A 23,618-nucleotide genomic window follows, 5' to 3' on the forward strand; every position below is an offset into this window, starting at 1 on the left:
AAGAATAAACTAATTTGATTTGCAATATTGCCCAAATTGTAATTGGGACTCCTTATTGTAGTCTACAAGTGTGGAAAATAAGTATTTGATACACTGTCAATTTTGCAAGTTTTCCCACCTACAAAGAATGGCGAGGTCTGTAATTTTTATTGTAGGTACACTTCAACTGTGAGAGACAGAATCTAAAAATAAAAAAATAGAAAATCACATTGTATGATTTTTAAATAACTACATTGCATTTTATTGCATGAAATAAGTATTTGATCACCTACCAATTAGCAAGAATTCTCTCTCACAGACCTGTTATTTTTTCATTAAGAAGCTCTCTTACTCTTTACTCATTCCTGTTTTAATTGCACCTGTTTGAACACGTTACCTGTGTAAAAGATACCTATCCACAAACTCAATCAATCACATTCCAACCTCTCCACCATGGCCAAGACCAAAGAGCTGTCTAAGGACTCCAGGGACAAAATTGTAAACCTGTACAAGGCTGGGATGGGCTACAGGATAATAGGCAAGCAGCTTGGTGACAAAGCAACAACTGTTGGTGCAATTATTAGAAAATGGAAAAAACACAATCTTTCTTGGTCTGGGGCTCCATGCAAGATCTCATCTCATGGGGTAAGGATGATTCTGAGAAATGTCAGGAATCAGCTCAGTATATGCATAGAAGAAAATGAAAACAGCAGATCCTTATTGCTTATAAAGTCCTCTATTTCAAATGGTGGGGTGTGCAGGTTAAAAATAAGATATATGCTTGAGGGGGTGAATGACGGCCATTTCAGGCTAAACAGGCGCTTCTACAGACCCGTAGAAGTGTCTATTTATCTTAAAACGGCGGTCGTTCACCCACTCCAGCACATATCCTGTTTTTCATCCGCACACTGCTGAAAATGTCCCACCATTTGGAATAAATATATTTCCCGGATCCGCTCATTCCTCAACCACGAAACCACAAAAACACTAGTGCTTGCTTTTATCATCTCCCACCTCGACTACTGCAACCTCCTACTCTCTGGCCTCCCCTCTAGCACTCTGGCTCCGCACCAGTCCATCCTACACTCTGCTGCCCGACTAATCCACCTGTCTCCCCGCTATTCCCCAGCCTCCCCCCTATGCCAGGCCCTTCACTGGCTTCCTATCGCCCAGAGGCTCCAATTCAAAACCGTAACCATGACATACAAAGCCATCCACAATCTGTCTCCTCCATACATCTGTGACATGGTCTCTAGGTACCTACCCGCACGCAACCTTCGATCATCTCAAGATCTCCTTCTCTACTCCCCCCTTATCTCTTCTTCCCACAACCGTATGCAAGACTTCTCCTGTGCTTGCCCCATACTCTTGAACTCCCTGCCGCAACACATCAGACTCTCACCATCAATGGAAACCTTCAAGAAGAACCTGAAGACTCACCTGTTCCGACAAGCCTACAGTCTGCAATGATCCTCGGTCTACTGAACCACAGCATGACCTGCTCTACCCTCTCCTAGAGTATCCTCACCCATCCCTGTAGACTGTGAGCCCTCGCGGGCAGGGTCCCCTCTCCTTATGTACTTGTGTGTCCCTTGTCTTACACATGTCTACTATACTTGTCTATATTTCCCCTTTTCACATGTAAAGCGCCATGGAATAAATGGCGTTATATAAATGCATAATAATAATAATAAAGGACTTTATAAACAACAAGGATCTGGTGAGTGCTGCTTTTCGTTTTCTTCTATACATATGCTTAATACCCAAGTCAAAGCATATGCTTCACCAGATAATCCTTTTGAATTTGCTTTGTGCCTACTGATAGAAAAGGAATTGATGCATTGTGTCAGAGATCACAGCCTGGGGGGGTCGCGCAGATCCACCTGCTGTTATCTTTGGAGCGAACTGCTCTCAGTTGCCCCCTATCGTCTGGACAATTACGCAATTGACTGCTGACCAACGGAAAAGACTGTAGGCTGTTTCCACTAATAGTCCTGTTATTGGGAAGCTAACAGTGAGCGTATAGTATATATACCTCCGATACCAACGCATGGAATATATGTATATACCCCCGATACAGTCACTGCAAACTTCATGATAACCCAAGACTACTCACTGCCACCACCAGTCATGTTTTATACAAGCTGACTGGAGGTCTATTTTTGATTCTGGTAGTGTATGGCTTCAGGATGTGGGTTACAGAACAAAAGAACCAGAACTATTGAATTTTATATTTAATCCAAAACAATGGGCAGTGTTTGTAAAAGATATACAAGAGATTTTTACAATGGGGCAAAACAGTACAGCATTTACAATTACAAAAATAAAACATGATTAACAAAAGAATCTACTATGCCGATCACAGAGATGATTCAGCCTAGTGGATGGAAGCAATCCGGTTGAAAATGTCTGTATAACGGGATCAAGCCTAAACTGGTATGTATCTTCCTCAAGATTGAACACAGATCATCATTTGCCTTGACTTGATCTTTTATCAGCACCTGAGTTACATCCCCCCCCGTGATGATCTCATGATTTTAGTCAGATTTGTCACTTCGCTCCCTTCCCAATCTAGAAATCTCATTCTTACTCATTTCCCACAGGTTAAACTGTACAATTCATTATACTAAAAAAAAGATTTTTGGATTGTAAGCCCTTTTTGCTACTGCAATTCTGTGTTTCTATGAAACATTGGAAACCTGATGCCTTTATTTTTCTTCTCACACATATCCAGGAATCAGCTCAGAACTACGATCTCAAATATTACCGCTAGTAACACACTACGCCACAATGGATTAAAATCCTGCAGGGAACGCAAGGTCCCCCTGCTCATGTCAGCATATGTTCAAGCCCGTTAGATGTTCACCAATAACCCTCTGAATGATTCATAGGAGGCATGGGAGAGCGCCAAATGGTCAGTTGAAACAAAAATAGAACTTTTTGGTATCAACTCCGCTCACCGTGTTTGGAGTAAGAATAAGGATGAGTACATCCTTCCTCGTTCCCACCCATGAAGCATGGTGGGGGAAACATGATACTTTGGGGGTGCCTTTCTACAAAGGGTACAGGACGACTGCGCCGTATTGAAGGGATGATGGATGGCGTCATGTATGATGAGATTTTGGCCAACAACCTCCTTCCCTCAATATGAGCATTAAAGATGGGTCATGACTGAGTCTTCAAGCATGGCAATGACCAAAAACACAGCCAGGGCAATTATGGAGTAGCTCCGTAAGAAGCACTTCAAGGTCCTGAAGTGGCTTAACCAGTCTCCAGATCTAAACCCAATAGAAAATCTTTGGAGGGAGCTAAAACTTAATGTTGCCTAGTGACAGCCCCGAAACCTAAAAGATCTGGAAAAGATTTGTATGGAGCAGTAGGCAAAATCTCTGCTGCAGTGAGTGCAAACTTGGTCCAGAACTACAGAAAACGTCTGATCTCTGTTGTTGCAAACAAAGGTTTCTGTACCAAATATTTGCTTTTCTAATGTATCAAAAATGTATGTCATGCAATAAAATGCAAATTAATTATGTGAAAATCTTACAATCTGAATTTCTGGATTTTTTTTCAAGATTCTGTCTCCTACAGTTGAAGTGTACCTAAGATGAAAAATTACAGACCTCTCTATTCATTGAAGGTGGTAAAACTTGCAAAATCGGCAGTGTGTCAAATACTTATTTTTCCCACTGTATATCCCTTTATACTGACATAGCATTAGTGTTGGTCTTTCCCTAATATTAGGCTTTGAAATTGCTTTGACTTCAATTACACTATTATGACAGTGTCCAATTTATTCGATTTTGACAACATTCAAAATTATCTAAACTGGGTGAGTGTCATCAATTTGCAACTGTAAAGCAGGATAAAAAATATGACTAATTCAGTGCAAAGTCATCCAGCCAATTTTCTCTGGTCTATAATAAATAACACTTGCCTTGTAGAGAGAATCCTGTCTTCATAGCACTAATTATGTCTTTCTCTGCCACAGAGGGCGATGATTAAAAGTTTTCAAAGTTTTCATAGGTTAACTGTTTATACCGCAATACATATTTAACAAGAAACCTAGAACACTCAAAACAAATTTTTTACATCTTATCTCATTGCTGGTTGTTCTAAAAGGCAAACTAGGGGGGTCTAAGAAAAGTTTTCAATAAGTAAGTTTCAATAAAGGGAACCTGTCACATTCAATATGAAGTTAGATCTTCAGGCAGCTAGTTATAGAACAGAGAGAGCTGAGCATTTTGATTGACATTGGACCCAATTTCATTATTTGCATTTTGTTAAAGTCACTTTTTTCTGTCTTGTGGTTTTCATTGTCATTTTTGTGCCAATTTTTTCAAAATGGTGCTTGCGCGTCCTGAACTTTGCACAAAGTAAAAAATCTTAATTCTTAATTTTTGTCTTTAACCTTTTTGAGGCTAAAAAGTGCAAAAAGTAGCATGTTTTAATACATTTTGCAAAAAATTGCTGCTGTCCTTAAAATCAGTTCAGGGAGAAACTGAAGTATTTTTGGGCATAAATTTAGCAGCTTTACAAAAAGATGCAAATGATGAATCAGGAGAAAACATCTGGAAAATCTAAACTCAACCCACAATGGCAAGCAAAAAGAAACAGGTGAACACATAAAACAGATTTTAAGAAAGGCGCAAATTAAAAGAACAATTGAATGCAAGTAAAAAACAGGTGAAAAAAAACAGGAAAAATGCACTGATTAATTGACCCATAGTTTTGTAGAATAATATTTATGACATGTTCATTTTTTATTTCCTGCTCATTCTCAGCCTAGGAGTCCAGTGCACAGTCCTACTTACTGACAGCTATTTCTGTATGATTTGCTGATTTTTTTGGAAGGGGATTTAACATTTGATTGACTTATAAGTTTCTTACTAGGAGGTTGGATTTCCTTGACATCAGCTTACAAGTTGATAATGATGCCTACATTCAGACTGATGTCTTTAGGAAGTTCACGTCTGTTAATGCTTTGATGCATGCCACATCCTCCCGTAGTGCGGCCACTATTCGTGCTGTCCCGGTTAGTCATTGGAGGAAAGATTCGAGGTATAGGGTAGGGACTTGAGGTCTAGCTTTGAGGATAGGGGTTATGGTCAGAGGTGCATTTTAGGAAAGCTAAACACACATCACACAATTCACTTCTCTACTAATCATCTAAATGTAAGAAGCAGGATGGAAGGGTGCGATTTATTTCAACCTATACCCATGAGTGGCAGAACATGAGAGCAATTCTGAGTAAACATTTGTCAATTCTGAAAACCGAACTGTCATTATATTCCTGTTTACCAGCTGCTCCTCTCATGATCTCTAGACGTACAAAAAACTTAAAAGACATTTTCGTTAAAAGTGAAACATACCCTGATTGGTAAGCCCCTTCAGAAGTAGAGGTCCCAATCCAGGCTTTTTAACATGCTGCCGCTTCTTGCCTGCATCAATGTCCTTCACAGCACCACTTTCAATTCTGCAGACGGACTACAACATTTCTTCATCAAAGAACACATAACGTTTAGCAGTACCAATGTGGTATATTATGCCACATGTGACTTCCCAAAAATTTATGTGGGGCTCACGCAAAGGGAATTGAGAATTCGAGTGTGTGAGGGACAGCGATGCAGCCAGGACAGCGGCTGACATTACGGAGTTAAAAACGATTCCCTGCTATTTTTGAACCCACCATGACTGTTACCCCTAAACCTTTAAAGCACATAGTACTAATATTATCCACACTGGTATAAGGGGTGGAGATGTAAAAAAAACTTCTTACGCAATGTGAAGCAAGATGAATTGTCTCTCTGGGTACCCTGACCTCATCTGGTCAAAATGTAACATTGAGTTTCTCATTTTTTCTGTAGCTAAAATTGCCACCACCTCCATGTGGGTATATTTTTCATGTCTTTTTATTACTTTTTATTTTTTCTCAATATGAGTATACAGTATATTTTCTTTTTACACTGATATCTTTGTTCATCTGCACTTCAGTTTTGGATCGGGTATATCCATTATTGTCTTTTGTCTTACCACTCACAAAAAACTTGGGGGAAGAAGCCTGAGACAATTTATGACAGCTGTGGCCAATACTACATGTCCAGAGGAACTTATGACCAATTGGCAGCACATATTATTTGCTTGATATAATGTGTAATATTTGTTTTATATGTTGTTGGACTTTTCCACTCTTTTCCCTTAATGTTACATCCAGGTCTCCCAGATAGAGGATGATTGTTATATATATTTTTGTATCTGGTGCCTCTGAGATTGGCGTGTGCATGCCATCTTCTCCGCTCTGCACTCTCGTCTATGACATGGCATCTTTATGCCATTCTGCACATGTCCGGGAGACTTGGCAATGCATCCTCGCTCTTGTACATGCACGGTAGTAGTCTGATGGCTGAGGGTGGATGATCAGCAAAAGTCGGCCAAAGTTCAGTAAATGATTAAGTTATTCAAGGTCTCTTTCAGATATCAATGTTTCCAGTAGCAGCATGGGCAGCAAAACGTCCCACACACGTGCACACTAATGACACATGGATGACATCTGTGTGTCATCAGTGTGACAATTACCGGTGCCTGGGAATCAATGGTACTGTTTGTGCTGTTCCCCTGCGCTGGGTGCTGAAGTGTGGGGTTCCCCTGTATTTTTGATAACCAGCCAAGCAAAACTTAGAACTTCAGGCTGCAGCCCTCAGCTGTCAGCTTCAGCAAGGCTGAAGTCTATGCCACAGAGCATGTACTATTAGAGTTCTATTCCCATGTGAACTTATGTTGCTCTGACATACCATGTGTGAATTCATGCTCTTGTCACCAGATCATTACTTTTGATCTGCTCCTCAGGATAGTCATCATTTATACTTACCCTCATGGATTAATCACATGTATAACCCTCTGGTTATTATTACATCAGCAGCGTTACCTGCCCTATTACCTCTGGATTTGTTTTCACTGTTTTATCTTTATCTCCTTTTGTCCATTTCTTACGTGTTTTTGGGTTTGTGATTGTTTTTTCAATAAAATACATGTTTTTATCAAGTAGCATGGACTCAGGTTTCTCCTTGTTTGTACTTCACTAACATTTTTGTTTGGTACTAGGAGCCTCTTCAAACACTGTAGTCGACCCTCCCATGGCACCTACCTGTGTGATGACGGTCCGGAACTTAGAGATATTGTTATCCCTTCCGCATCTTCCTGTGCTTTCACCTCTTCCTCTGGGACCACCACATCCTCACACAGACTATTCAATGTGTGCTCCAGAATGAAGATGACCTGTAAAGAGATGCTGATGATGGCATCGTCAACTCTAACCATCTTACTAGCCATTTTGAAACTGAACACAAGGGTGCAGAAGTCCTTCATCTGCACCACGCTTGTACTGCGTTGGCCCAGGCTATGCAAAAGGACACACTGAACCAGGGCTCCTCGCTACTGCCACAATCGCTGCAATGTGTACAGAGTGGAATTCCACCATGTCAGCATATCACAAATCAAACCGTTAACCAATAGGCCGAAAGACCTCTGTAGCAATGCAAGTCGACGACCTGCGGGGTGCGATTGTCGGATGTGAGCACACAGCGACCGTGATTTCTGCAGCAATGCTTCGATTAGGAGGAATTGCTGTACCATTAGGTTAAGGATGCGAGCCACGCAAGGCATGTGTGTGAGGTTGCACTGGCATAGGGCCGACAATAGGTTTGCACCGTTAGCGCACACGACCTTCCCTGGCTCCAGGTTTAGTAAAGACAGTCATTGCTGGAAAGGTGTCCACAACTCCTCAGCTACGGACATCGCACACAGCAGTGTTGCCTCTCATAGTGCTCCTTTACAAGGTCTCCCTGAAACTCATAGCAATCAGTTCTGATGAAGGTCTTATCAAGACTGAAAACGTTCAAACTTTGATTGCTATAAAAATAAAAAAAAATTTTTTTCATCATTTTGAGTGCCAAGTTTCTTCTCATACCAAACGATTGTGAGTAGGAAATATGAACTCCTTCCTGCACAGCACTATTAGCACAAGCTACGGTAGTTATATGCTGGAAGGGTGATTTCGCACAGGACATGATCCTATCTTACTATATGACAACTTGCACCTGTATCAACAGGAGCAGCCTCTTTGCGCTGTTAGACTGAAAAATGGTGCCAGCACACCATCATGTCCGCTTTTTATATGGAAAAGGACATGTGACTTCGGCAGCCAATGACAGAAGCCCTTGTGTCATGGTAACATTGTGGATGGTTTCTGTGCCTTGATTGGCTGCTGGAATGTAAACACATTAAGTTATCTAAAAAACATTACACTCCGCCGTGCCTCTGACCTATACACACCCCCTCCCCTCAAAAAACACTTCTTCCCTGCTCATCATACAGTACTACTATCTTAGCCAAAGTCCTAAGAAAAACATTAGTGGAAATGCGATCATTTAGCAAACTGTGGTCGAATTTTGCCAACTTTGAAGAAAAATGCTTGGGAAACTGAACACGAATCCGAATGTGCTATGTTTGTGCTGAGTTTGAGATTGGCGATCGTTTTGGAACAAGTCCGCTCATCTCTAGTTGTGACACAAAAAGAGTTTTAGATGCAGCATGTAGCACAGCTCAAAAAGCTGCCCCCCTCACACCATGCTCTCCAGATACATGGCCTATTGACAGTGAGCTGCCTATCACAGGATAGGGTGGTGTCGGACCAGTGCTCATGTGGCCAGCTAGTCACAGCAACGATAATGTCCTAGTAATAAAATCTTCATTGTGAGTAAAAAGAGCAAACAGCCTAGTAAGTGACACATCATCGAATCCTCTGTTTTAAACCCTACCTCTTGTTGTGCTCAAATTACATAGCTAAAGCCTGCTGACAAATTCCCTTTAAATGGGTTTTCCCCTTCTCAATCCCTATTTCCCCCATTGTAAAATATGAATTCTTAAACTCACCTCCGGATCTGGCACCGTTCCAGCGTTGTAATCACTGGATCTCTGAGGTCAATCAGCTCTGGCTTCACTCTTATGGCTTTTGGCGAAATCACAGAAATCCGGAGGAAGTAAGAGAGCAGTTGCTCTGAAGTGGCTTCTATGAGTCGTGGTTTTTTGATGAGCAAATGTGCTCAGATAAAGTGCTATCAAAGCATGCTCGGCTGTTACCCGAGTATCTCAGGCGTGCTCGGATAATATGTTAGAGTTCCTGCGGCTGCATGCTTCGCGGCTATTAGACAGCCTCAACACTTGCAAGAATTGCCTAACAAACAAACGTTCGCTCATCACTAGTCGTGATCTAAATCTTATTGAACATCTGTGGAAGTAGCTGAAATCTGCAGACTGGAGAAGGCTCCTTCATCTTCACATCTTAGAAAACTGGAGCTATTAAAAGGAAAAGAGGACATATTGTTTCCATTAAGTTTTGAGGTTTTTTTTTTTTTAATTTTTTTAAAGGGAAACTATCCAAACCCAAACTTTCCAAACCTGTCAATCATTACATGGTTCATTTCCTTACATTTAAAATAAGCTCTGGAGGCGGACTCTTTCGGAGATCTTTACCGGCCCATAGATCTTAACAGCTCATTTACATATTAAGGAAAACATGAATTTCTCTGGAATTAGACATCGGATCACTTATCAAGGTATCATTTTATTCAGCTTCCAAGTGCGATGAAATAGCAAAAAAAAGTACAATTCCAGAATTTTCTTTTGCATTTTTATTTATCACGTTCACTATATGGTAAAACTGACCTGGCAATATGAATCCCCAGGTCAGTATATGTGTACAAAGGCTAAACTTGATTTGTTTTCTATTTTAAAGGTGAACATTTTTTCTGAAATTTGTATGAAAAAAAGTGTTTGCACTTGTCACTATTTTCTGAGACCCCTAGTGTTTTTATTTTTTGGGATCTGGGGCTGAGTGATGGCTTATTTTTTTATGCCCTGAGCTGACTTTTTTATTGACACCAATTTGGGGTAGTTCCCTATGTTTTGCTCGCCTTTTATTGCATTTTATTACAATGTTGTAACGGACCAAAAAATGTCTGAGGGGTCTTCTGCAGACACCAGGCTGTAAAGAAAAGCTTTCAGAGCCCCTCCCCTGATCATGTGACTGGGGTTCTGATGGGTGGGATTTGTGATGCGCTTCCGGTTGGCATGTGTTAAATACCGCTGTCAAAGGGATAGCAGGATTTAACTGATTAACAGTCATGCGTGGAACACCGATCCACCCACGGTGCACATGATAGGTGTTTAAATCAGCTGTAGTGAGCGGGGAAAGATGCAGGCCCAGTGCCGAAGCCGCATCAAAGTCCCGGACATGGCATATGACGTAAACATATGTCATATGCTGTGAAGCGGTTAAAGGAATCTTTGCTGAGCCAGTAAAAAGACAATGCCAAAACTTTGCTGTTGCCCATTATTTCATATGACTAGGGGAAAGTTGATGTAGGTCTTGTGGTACCTGTTCTCCATTTTACATTGTTGGAGGCTATGATTATACCTACCTACTGAATGGAGATTTATTTGTATATCCTCAGCAGTGGGATTAAATGGCAAGAAAGATTTTCAGCCCATGACATCACACTAAACAATTCATATATTGACAATGCACAAATAAACCCTGGTACAGAGGCCAAGGTAGCGTTCCAATTCACACGGCGATTACGACATAACCTGCAGATTAAGGACATCTGTATTATAAATTCTTTGCATTCTGTTAATAAAAGAAGAATAAACCCATGGCTGCATTGCCCACTCTTTCTAAACAATAATGAGCACGGCATAAAGGAAGTCATGTCCTGTATGTAGAGCACGGAAAGTCATTGTGAGCACAGATTGATTTGGGAAAATGATTTTGTACTGCTGCAGTATAATGATTCCTATATTCCTGGGCATTATTAATAAAAGATAATGGATCATGCTATTGTTGGATGAGGGCTTATAAGCATATAACTTGCTTGCTTCCGTTTCATATGACATGTTTTTTTAGTGTTTTGTTGCTTTACCCTTCCTATTTTCATGTAATACAATTGTATAGCAATCATTGTAAAAGCATAGACTATTCACAAATCTCTAGCATGAAAGGAATGATAATGAATTAAATAAAATTGCTCTTTTATCATTTTCATTAAATTATATTTACAGTCTTTGCAAGGTTCTCGGAATGTTTTGCTGCTTTTCTATGACTTCTTTTCGTTTCACACAAGCATACTGAAAATGTAAGACATTTATTGTAAGAGTAAAGTAGATGCAATGTAAAGTAAAACTCCTCACAAGCATGAAAGGGGTTTTGTTAGGGACGGCGGAACGCACTAAATATAAAATAATAGAAAGTGCGTTCACTGCCCGGGGTCCACCGTGCAGAGGTGTTAAACTGCTGCTATATAATGGCAGATGCACAATATGGTGGTATATCGCACACGGGTTGAACGTCACCCGGTGTGCACTGGGCGTACTCTGTTATATTCACAGAGTCGCCTTAAGGCATAAACGTAAATGCCGAGCCTGTTGACCTCACAGGACTCAGCGGTGTGCACGCACAGTATATGGTCACAGGACTCGGGCCCAAGACACAGGGTCGGTGTCCGTCTAGACCTACCGTGCGTGCGGCGTCGCTACCGCGGATGCCCACAAGTGCTGCTGACCGCAGGGCGGCAACTGACTCAGCCGCTATAAGACAATGCCCAGGAGGGGTGCACTGTCGGACGCTAGCTCTGTGGAGATGAGCACTATGGCTTGTAGCATGCCACTGACTGGCGCTGACTCTAAGGATAAGTCCCTATCCACACACGTAATATCAGAGGGAGGGGATCTTAGTGAGTCATTCGCAGGTTCATGCATCCATCATCATTCACACAGTAGCAATTAGAGACTACACTAGCGCATTGGCCGAGTGGCCATGCGGCCCTTTTATAGCCGTGCGGGACCTTCCACATCTCTGGGATGGACCAATCAGATCAGGAGAAGGACCTGAGCATGTGACTCCCGATCTCCAATGGGAGATCGTCTCGTGAGCATGCCCAGTAGCGTGATGAGAGGACTTAGCCACTGGAGTGGCTTGCTGCAGGGCAGCCTTCGCTGCAATTGCTGACCCAGAGGTGATAGCAACAACCAGTCCTACAGAGCTGGTCGGAGCAGAGCGCCTGTGACGCTGAGATTGCTGTGCAGGCTCCTGAGCGGTCGGAGAAGGATGGGAGACCGCAGGATGCAAGGCTCTGGATTCCCGCTGCGCAGCTGCAGGAACCTGACTCCTAACAGGTTTGGCGAGAAGAGTTGGCTGGCCTTGTGGTGCAAGTTTGTAGTCACTCTAGGTGACTACACGCCTGTGAATCTTTACAGTGTGAAATGTGTGCGCTGTCAGGATTCCCCAATGCCGGTGCCAGAAATTGGCATGCGTGTTACCACAGATATGCAATTTGCATAGATGTGGTCACGTGCCAACTACATGTACATGGCCTTTCTCAATGCAAGTGGATTGAGCGAGTCAGGACACAGCTAGTCTAAATGTGATCAAGAATATACAAATTGTGCCGAGACTGGAGAATCCACATAGTGTGACTGCAGACTTTTACCTCAAGGTGAGACAACCCCTGTAACCCCTTTCCAAGAATTACTGTAGTACTACTTTTGTTGCCATGAAGCTCAAGCCTTATGTGATGTTTCAGTCCATGGAGGACACTGATTGTGATGGTAGATATGTGGGGCAACAATAATCATGGAATAGTTAGTAATTTTGCCTATTTATATGCAACCTAAGTCACAGATGGAATTGGTTTGAGGTCAAGTGACTGGAATGGCTAGTCATAGGATGTGCCTCTGATGATGTGCTGTTCCTGAAACCCGATTGCTACAGTTGTTGTTCCTTTACCGTCACGTAATTCACAGAAATTACACTACATGAAATGTTACTTTTATTAGTTTACTTAAAATATTCAATATTCAAGTCCAGAAGCCAAAAAATTTTCAATTACTAGAAAATGGAGGAGGGGAGGGGGTGTCGTTTAATAGTAGTGGCAGATACCAATACTGTGCTAATGGGGCTGGGTCAACCAGGGTGGGGTATTGGGTCAGAAAGATATCAACCCTATTACCCTCTGCTCTGACTCCCTACCTAGCTTGGAGGTTGGCACCCTCCAAGGGCAAATGGCACCACCGCTTAATGTCCGCTATCTCTGTTTTTCCCTATTATGCCCTAGAAGTGATACAATTTAGTAGAAATGGTTCATGTATAAAACCAAACACATTGGTAACCTATCACTGTCTCAAATCACTACAATGACCAATCCACCTTCTACCCAAACCAAACACAGGCAAAATATTGCAACTTAATGATGGATCAAAATAAGAATATTTTTATTATTATTTATTATTATAGCGCCATTTATTCCTTGGTGCTTTACATGTGAGGAGGGGTATACATAATAAAAACAAGTACAATCATCTTGAGCAATACAAGTCATGACTGGTACAGGAGGAGACAGGACCCTGCCCCCGAGGGCTGGGTGAAGATACAGTAGGTGAGGGTAGAGCTGGTCGTGCAGCGGTTTGGTGGATCGGTGGTTACTGCAGGTTGTAGGCTTGTCGGAAGAGGTGAGTATTCGGGTTCTTTTTGAAGGTTTCCATGGTAGGAGAGAGTCTGATATGAGTCTGAATACACACACAGTGGTAAAATGTTGCTTGTGCTCAGTGTATCACAGGATGGAATGATATACTTCTAATAAAAAAATATGCTCAAAGTTTAATGTGAAAGGGTAATAATAAGCTAATTATCAATTGGTACATACAAAAAAACCTTTCAAAGAAAGTATTCTATAACTCGACACATTTCACCTAAATGCAGTTGTGTGAAAAAGTATTTGCCCTTTCCTGATTTCCTATTCTTTTGCATGTTTGTCACACTTAAATGTTTCAGATCACAAAGCAAAAGCAAATAGTAGACAAAGATAACACAAGTAATCACAAAATGCAGTTTTTAAATGAAGATCTAATTATTAAGGGAAAAAGAAATCCAAACCTAATGGGACATGCACCTACCAAAAAGGTCATCATTTGTCTTGTCAGTCCACAGAGTATTCTCCCAAACATCTTGGGGATCATCAAAATGTTTTCTGGCAAAACTGAGACAAGCCTTTATGTTCTTATTGCTCAGCAGTGGCTTTCATATTGAAACTCTGCCATGCAGACCATATCTGACTGGTCTCTTTCTTGTGGTGGAATCATGAACATTGACATTAACTGAGGCATGTGAGGCCTGCAGTCCTTTGGATGTTATTGTGGTGTTTGTGACATTTTGGAAGATTTGTCGCTGTGTTCTTGGGGTAATTTTGGTTGGCTGGACACTCCTGGGAAGGTTCACCACTGTTCCATCTTTTTGCCATTTGTAGATAATAGTTCTCACTGTGGTTGGCTGGAGTCCTCTTGAGAAATGGCTTTATAACTTTTCCCAGACTGATAGATCTTAATTACTTTGCTTCTCATTTCGAAAACCTGGAGCAGGCTCTGCTCCAGAGTTAATAATTTAAAGGTTTCTGTTGGATACCTCCATTACTAATGCTTAAATAAAGTGTTAAAAAATAAAATTACTTTAGTCATAAAAAAAAGAAAAACACTACCTGACGCCATCCCCCTTTAACCATTTTATTAACAAATTACATCCCATGCTGTTACAATGTAGTCCACGAAAGCCAACGTAGTACAAGAAGGGAAACCATTAGAAAAACATGTCAGTAAGAAAAACGAAAGAAATCTCTGATATTTAGTTTGACATGCTTGTGAAACATGCTTAACATAGCCAGTGCTGTCATAATTCCTTTTTGTTGCAGATTTTGTCTTGTCTTATTTTGATATTACAGCATGGTGGGCCCCATCTTCTCCAGACCTACACTGTCCAGATTTGAATCCAATTGAGCAAATCTGGGATGTCATTGGTTGACAACTGAAAAGGAACCTGCCAGCAGCAGATCTTGATGATTTGCCAAAGCACATTCATCGAGGCAGAACATTCTTCAGACTTCACATTCAAATAACTTCACTGAGAGCAGCTAAGGTGTCCACATGCGGGGATTTGAGATGTTTTAGAAAAATTTGTTTCCATTTTTTCATAATTTGCATATCATGATTTCCATCATTCCATGACTTTTCCTTCTTGGTATTGCAATTTCAATGTTGAAGAGTATATTTCTTGATACAAAAGCTCCTGAATTTAAGTACTTTTTTCCAACATTGACTTTAGGTGAAAATAAGAGATACTGTTAACTAGGAAAAACATTTGCACTTTTCATTCAATAAATAGTCCACATTGACCAAAGCTGTAAATTTCCTCTTAAAAATCTGCCACCCCATGTAATACTGTTTTTATTTAAGTAGATTATAGATCGCTAACATGAAAATGATATTCAAGCTGTGGAGCTTATTAATGATATCAGTTCCTGCCACAGTCCTCTGAGATGTGCATCGTGGTGTCGGAGCATAGGCATTTGGCCAGAAGAGTAAAATTGCCTTTTTGGGCTATGAGGAGCACAGTCTAGTACTTGGCATGACATGAGTCAGGACTATTTGCTGTAGTGATACTAAATATTTACAACAGTTAAAATACCTTCGGAAGAAAAATCTGCTGAATTAGGAAAGCGCTTCTGAATATTGCTTACTTTTTGAGATTTATTTTCAAAAATACAACCAGTTTATCGAAAGGATTATTCATTTATTATTCCTCCAATATTACCCAGCTGAAATGTCAAATAAAAACAATCTGACATCAGATTTTACAAAACAAACTTCATATAATAGAAAATAGATCCCTAGGATCCTTAGACCTGAAAAAGAAGGTGTACTTATTTTGAAAATTCATTTCAGAATGGCTGTAAATATCTTTCAGCAAAGTTTTCCCATCCTAGTATTAAAATTAACATTTTAGTAATGAGACTCTGGGAATGTTCATTTTCAGAAAACTTTCAAAAAAAGATTTTACAGCCACTGTGACTTGGATCTTTAAAGTAAATACACGAGTCTCATCAGGTCTTAGCGCTCTATTTAATAATGTATGTAGATTGTATCCGAAAATGACGTGACAGATCTGCTTTAAATTCATTTGCATACCAGGATTTCTGATTTTTTTAGTCTTCTTTTGGCTGCTCCACATTCCGAACATTCAGGCCATCTATGTACAGCGGTGAGGGCAGAGTTACATGGAGCAGGAGGACTACATGGCATGAGACAAGTAGTCCTCTAGTGATAAAACACTGATTTTAGTGAAACGGCAATAAGCTGCCCATTAAGTGACATAACACTGAAATCAGGGTCTCTGCCCCTATATCATGCAGCTCTCAGATAACATAGCACAAACCTGCTAAAAAAATTCCCTCTAAATTGCATGCAAGTGCACAAAAGTCGTATGGATTTAGAACTACCACACATGCTCAGGACCATTACATTCACTTAACTAGAACAGGACAGATGTGGCTGCACAGTGAGCTACTGGATCTCTCCTAGCAATGCTTGCTCACAAGAACCGGACCATCCTCAAGATAATATAGAGATTAGTGATGGCTGAATGTGCTCGGATAAGGTGTCATCTGAGCATGCTTGGGTGTTAGCAGAATATCTTTGGTGTGTTCGAATACTATGTTCGAGTGGTCGCGCCTGCATGTTTCATGACTGTTCAACAGCCGCAACACATGCAGGGATCCCTTGTTTGCTAGGCAATCCCTTCATGTCTTGTGACTGTCGAACAGCAGTGAGACATGCAGCCACGGGGGACTCGAACAAATTTTTCAAGCACACCGAAGGCATTCGGTTAGCACTCGAGCATGCTCAGATAACGCCTTATCCGAGCATGGTTGCTCTTCACTAATAGAGATCGATCACTGCACAATAACAGTATAGGCTGAAACCATCGAAAAGACTTTATAAACTATATAAATTAGGTGGATCGCTCTTCCCTACCAAAAGCTACTAAACATAAAAAAAGGTATATTTAAGATTTGGGATTACATGGCAATTTTGTGACCAAAAATCAATCCATAAAGCTGGTGCATTTCAGCATTATGCAGGTGAATGGAGTCGCATTGTGACCCTTAGGGCTAAGATCACATCCAGAAAGTCATGAAAAAATTCAACTGCTTCTGATTTTTTGCAATTTGCTTGTCGCAGTCACTGTTCCTTAGGAGTTGCAATGCGACCCCATTCACCTGCATTATGACGCGATGTAGCAGCTGCATAGAGCAGCCGCATGACATACGCTGCTGCCAAAGAAACCGTGTAGCCCCAGCCTAAATAATAGCAATCTGACCGTCTGTATTGGTTTGGTGAAATAGAGACCCGGTTCTTAGAATATTTATACCATGTATCCAGTTGAAATTAAACCCAAGGTCTATCTGTTGCCTAATGTTGTAGCTTAATGAGTATTCAAGATGTTTTCATTTCTAAACAATTGGTTGAATGGTGAATTTTTCTTTGTTATTTTCTTTTATTGACTTTTTATGACATTTTTCAGCCATTTTCACTTTTCAGAGTCTGAGGAGTCAGTTGCAGTGAGAGCTCTAACCAATCTAATTCAGTATAATATGCCGGGCTGTAGGATTGACCAATCAGCGCTACTTATGAAAAAAGAAATGAACCCCTTTCGAATATTCATCAGCAACCACATTGATCCGATTCATAACTAATATCCTGAATGTTAGCCGTGTACGCTTCTGGTACAAAGTCCCAGTTACTAAGTTGATTCTATAATAGTTTGTGCAGACGTGTACCATACATGTGCATGAACAACTTGTGATCACTATAGGAGAAGTTGAGAAGTAGAGGTGGCGCTGGAGTGTCAGAGAAATTTCTGGTGAGTATAGGTTCTAGTTATATTTTACCACATTCCCTTCTATTAGTATATTCTTCTTAAAGAGCTTTTGTGGTTTCAGAAAAAGGCTATCACAAGGCAACAACTTGTTTAAGAAAAATGAGCGCTTTAGTCACTCTTTCCAGATTTATGAGTCTCCTCTACTTCTCTCGTTGTTGGTTATTGTTTTTTTCAGAGCTGACGTCACCTCGATGGTGCTGTAGACAAAAACTGAGCTCAACAGTGGTGCCCAAGTGGATGTCATGGGCCACTGAGCTCCCTGTTGACATGACATCAGACATTAACATAAATTGGGAGGAGCGGTGGAGACTCGGCACAGGCAGCCAGGGAAGAGGGGAGAGTAAACCACAGTTTTGCCTAAAACAGAAAAAATGTCATAAAACTTCAACCTCTCTACGAGGGTGGTCATCTCAAAAAGGTTGATCTTTGGGGGAGGTTTCAGCCATGTTTGTCACTAAGCATGTCATTTTTCTTATGAGCAACCTCATTAATAATCAACAAAAGTCATGAGAGAATATGGAAATTATAACAATTTTAGATGGGACAAAAAGTTAGATAAGGTCGAATACAGATCTTCAATTTTTCAAAAGTTACCGAATCCAAAAGAGAAAAAGATGAGGAAGGATTTTCCACTAGTGAAAGCAACACCAATGACTTATGACATGCCAATGATGTTATATGCAACTCTTAAAGAGACAAAATATCTACAGGCATTCATTAGAAAATTTTCAAAACTGTGTAAAAAATGTGACAACATTAAATTTCAATTTGAAGCAGTTTATTAGTTAAAATTTAACAAAGGCATCATTATTCAAGACAGTAATGTCCATAGAGGATGGCCACAATATAGCATTCTCTTATATCAATTTCCCATCTCTGTTCTTTCAGAATAACTGTTCCTCCCAACCAGCACAAAAGACAACAAAAACGTGACACAAAACCACATTTACTGTAGTAAATATATAATGATACTTCATGTATAGAGATGAGCGACTTTGCCTTTTTTCGGGTCGAGTCGGGTTTCATGAAACCCGACTTTCTCAAAAGTCGGGTTGAATGAAATCGGCCGACTATAGGGAAAATTCGAAGGCCGACTGAAACCCAAAACCCAATGCAAGTCAATGGGGAAGCAAAGTCGGCAGGGAGTGGATGACAGTAAACGCACCTACAGTGCCCATTTCAATGCCAAAAACATCAATTCTTATAACTGAAGCTTGTCAACCTTAATTTACTTCCTAATAATACTTATGCATTGAAAACTGGGGGTTATTTGGCTAAAGTTGTGGGGGGGTTGGGCTGGCTCCAGGTTTTCGTGTGCCCTGGGCCAAAGAGTGTCAGTGCGCCCCTTTAACACATACCACAACTCATGATGCTCCGATACGCCCCAGAAATATAGGTATAGTACAATGACACATACTTCACTGCTTACATGACATGACTGATCTATTTTAAATTGTACAATAGCTCAAAAACAGGACAGTATATTACTTCATACAGTGTTATGGCCACCAAATTGTGCGTCATACAGAATAATGAGCCCCATATATTTTTCCATACCAAATAATTAGTCACATATAATGTTTCATACAGTATCTGATGAGCTCCACATAATGCTCTATATATAATGGGCCCCATTTGTAATGCTCCAGTGTATAATGTGCCCCTTAGATGCTGCTTCAGTGTCTGATCTGCCCCATTTACATTGCTCCAGTACATGATGGGCCTCATGGATTCATGGATGATGCTCCAGTGTCTGATGGGCTCCAATAATGCTCCATATATAATGGGCCCCATTTGTAATGCTCCAGTGTATAATGTGCCCCTTAGATGCTGCTCCAGTGTCTGATCTGCCCCATTTACATTGCTCCAGTACATGATGGGCCTCATGGATGATGCTCCAGTGTATGATGGGCTCTAATTATGCTCCATATATAATGGGCCCCATTTGTAATGCTCCAGTGTATAATGTGCCCCTTAGATGCTGCTCCAGTGTCTGATCTGCCCCATTTACATTGCTCCAGTACATGATGGGCCTCATGGATGATGCTCCAGTGTATGATGGGCTCTAATAATGCTCCATATATAATGGGCCACATTTGTTATGCTCCAGTGTATAATGTGCCCCTTAGATGCTGCTCCAGTGTGTGATCTGCCCCATTCACATTGCTCCAGTACATGATGGGCCCTATTTTTAATTAACCCAGGCATGGTATGTGAAAAGAGCTCCATGGAGTAATCTGAGGTGTGTGCTTCCACATCCTTCACTTTTGGTGTGGGTGAAGGACACAAGGAAAGTGGTTGCTCCTGACCAGAAGCCTGCAGTTACGACTCAGTGCTTGCATTTTTTACAACTTGAGAATAGGAGGCGATAGAGCTGGAGGCTGTTTCAGCAATGTAAGCCACAAATAGTTCCTGATACTCCGGCTTTAAAAGCAGTCTACCTACTCCCAGAAAAGGGAGCCTTACATGCCTTCCAGAGCTACACCATGACGCTGGCTCAACACCGCCTGACTTAGCTGCTATTGTGTTTTTGGCACTACCAGCAGATGCACCACCACCATCAGTACCAGGTGGCCCCCAACACCCACATCTGCATCCTCTTCCACCATACTTCCTCATGTTTTTGAAAATGGACCCAAAATACCAGCAGATATATGGTATTGTATCAGAAGCTTACAGCTCTATACAGTCTATGGATAACAGTAAATCTCCATATATATTTCATGAGGCATACACAAACACTCACAGGCTCAGTATGGATTGCCCAATAAAATAACAAGTTGAAAAAGGGTACAGTATCACCAGATAAAAGATATATATAGTATAGTGTAAACATTCTGATTCTCCGTATACATTTCAGGAGGCAGACACAAACGCTCACAGGCCCAGTATGGATTACACAAGAATATGAAAAGCTGTAAATGGGTTATGCAACACAAGCATACAGCTGTATACAGTGTTGGGGTAATCTTAAAGTTCCAAATATAGTATATTGCTGGAGTAACAGACAGACGTTTACAGGCTCATTATGGATTACACCAGAATCTAAATAGCTAAAAAGGTTACTGTATAAGAAGCGTTCTGCTGTATACAGTGTTGGCCAAATTGAAAATATCGGTATATATTTCTGTAGTCACCCTCAGACGCTCACTCAGTTTGGTTTTGACCATAATAAAAAATGTTGTAAAAAAGTTCCTGGATAACAAGATAGCAAGTATATATTTTTTAGGGGACAATTGAAATCTCCATATAAATAGTCCCGTAGTCACTCTCAGACGCTTACACAGTATGGATTGGACCGTAATGCTAAATGTCGAACAAAGGTACAGTATAACAGGATACAAGCTGTATCGAGTATAGTGTAAAAATTTGTTTCTCCGATTCACCGTATATATAGAAGGCGTAACCCACACATGCTCACTCACTATGGATGATGTATGGAAGGTGGACTGACAGACAAACCAGCCTGTAGTGAGAAGCAGAGGTGTAGCGCAGTGTAGGTGTGAAACCGCTAAGATAAAGAGAAAGGGTGCAGTGTTTTAGCTTGCCCATTGGAGAGCAGTGGAGAGTGTAGGAGTGGGACTGAATAACTAGCATTGGTCAGAGAAACTGTTAGGTGATGGTGGGCGGAGTTACCAGAACTGGAAGTATAAAAGGCTGAGGGAAGGTTCTAGAAGAGTAAGTCAGCGAAGGGAGCACAGTAAAGAGGAAGTTCTGCTGAGGAAATAGAGACAGTGGAAAGGCTCCAGAGAGGACTGACAGTTGAGGCGGTCACGGGGGGGTGGGCCAGAGGACGGTAGCCGCAGACGGCCTGGGGCTATCATACGGACGGTGTGCTCAGACTGGTGCAGCGCTGTGGTGGTTGGGCCTAGGCCAGCCACAGTGCAAGAGCCACAGAGGACGCCACGATTATAGTTACAAAGGAAGTGAAGGTACCGGGGCCTGTGTACAGAGAAATGTGAAATGGCTGTGGTGAATTGCTGTTGTCGACAGAAGGATGGGCACTAAAAACGGACCTGTTCAATACAAACTCTGTCTCAGTGTTGTGTTTGTCTGTGGCAAGAAGAGGTTTCCCCCCCACATTTGGTTATCCTACAGATGATACCTTAATACAAATTTTTGAAACAAGGTACTGTATCAGCACATACCAGGCGTGTCCAGTCTAGGGTTAAATTTCCGTCTATACTTCCGGAGTCAGACACAGACACTCACAGGCTCACTATGTATTACACCAGAATTAAAAAAGTAGAAAAAGGGAAAGGTATTCATAGCGTACATCAGTTTACAGTGTTGTGGTACTTTTAAATGTTCGTATATATTTCAGTCTCAGTAAGCCAGTCAAGAATCTCCGCAACTGGAAACTACATGGATACAAGTATAGACGCAATGTCGAGTGTTAGCAGAAATTTTGGAATTACTCATCGCGGGAAAACCTCCGGGTATATGTTGCAGAGGCGATGCAGACCCTCAATTACTGTGTCTGTGGAGAAAGCGGAAAAGGTTCTTTGTGAAGAAAGGATTGCTTTATCGCAGTAGCGTGGATCACATCACCGTTACTTGTCTCCATCAAATTGTGATCACAGGGAGAGATGTACCCATGGTCTTCACTGCCTATCATGATGTGTCTGGTCATTTTGGAGTGCAAAAGACAGAAGCCACAGGCCGTAGGCGATTCCATTGGATTGGCATGAGAGGAGACATTGAAAAATGGTGGCAGGAATGTCACACGTCTGTGACTATCACAACTGTGAAAGGTGATCATAAACCACCACTGCATCCGCTTGTAAGCTGACGTCCATTTCAAATGGTAGCCATTGATCATCAGAAGGTAGAGGCCAGCAGGACAGGCCATAGCTACATCTTAACCATCATTGATCAATACACCAAATTTCTAGTGGCCGTCCCTGTGAAGGATTTAACTGCCCAGACTACACAGCGGTGGAGCAGGGAGAGGTAATTATTGCAACTTTCAAGTGCTGTGGCCATAACCAAGCAGGGGGGGCACAATTGTGGTCGATGGTACTGGCACAGGGCCCCTCATAGTACGATGGTGTGTCTGACGGCAAGTGGGCACTCCCACCGTCTGAGACACTGTATTGTACTATGAGGTGCCCTGTGCCATTGCCGTCGGCCATCAGTGGGCCCATCCACCTATTCAGAGCAACGGCACTTGCCCGGGTATGCCAGGTCTTGAACCCAGCCGTTGGGGGAGGGGTGGGCAGCCCAGTTATGGAGGTTTAAAAATTGGCATATGTAGATGTGTTGGCTGGACATTCAGCTGCTGCAAAGGGCGTAATTGGGCAAGTCCAAGGAAGAGGAGGAAAAAACCGAGGCACTTTTCTGGTAACCTATGTGTCATCAGGGGAAGGTGGGACAAAATCCTTTGAAACCCATGCATGGTTCATTTTAATGAAGGTTAGATCATCAACATTTTGGGTTGACAGATGGGTCCTTTAATCTGTCATGATTGATCCAGCACTGAAGACTCTTTCAGATAACACACTAGCAGCAGGGCAAGCGAGCTCCTGTAAGGCGTATTGTGCCATTTCAGTCCAGGCGTCCAGTTTAGAGGCCCAATAGTCAAAGGGGATTGACCTGTGAGGGAGAACATCGATATGGGAGGAAAAGTAGTTTGTAACCATAGATGACAACTGCTGCCTCCTGTCACTTTTACTCGATGCTGTTTGAGCAGTCGTGTGGGCGGTACTTGAGAAATCATTCCACAACATGGTCATTAAACCCCTGTCTCCAATGCCACTTCTGCTGTGTACACCACGACCACCTCTTCCATTGTGCCCACTACGGCTCGTTGGAGAACCAG

At 41.6% G+C, this 23,618-nt stretch overlaps 1 long non-coding RNA gene across 2 annotated transcripts in view; it reads right to left on the minus strand.

The window, feature by feature from the left end:
• Positions 1–6,560: 6,560 nt before the first annotated feature.
• LOC141095576 (uncharacterized) overlaps positions 6,561–23,618 on the minus strand; it is a 220,300-nt gene continuing 203,242 nt past the window's right edge. Inside the window, exons 4-5 of one of the 2 annotated variants that reach the window (XR_012233428.1) lie at positions 8,908–9,330; positions 6,561–7,251 (exon numbers count right to left, since the gene is read on the minus strand). This is a non-coding gene — a long non-coding RNA (uncharacterized lncRNA). The remainder of the gene's footprint in view (positions 7,252–8,907; positions 9,331–23,618) is intronic. The other variant, XR_012233427.1, reaches the window with a different exon arrangement.

Source organism: Dendrobates tinctorius, unplaced genomic scaffold, assembly GCF_039654945.1.
Source record: "Dendrobates tinctorius isolate UK_male_01 unplaced genomic scaffold, ASM3965494v1 ptg000070l, whole genome shotgun sequence".
Taxonomy (NCBI): Eukaryota; Metazoa; Chordata; class Amphibia; order Anura; family Dendrobatidae; genus Dendrobates; species Dendrobates tinctorius.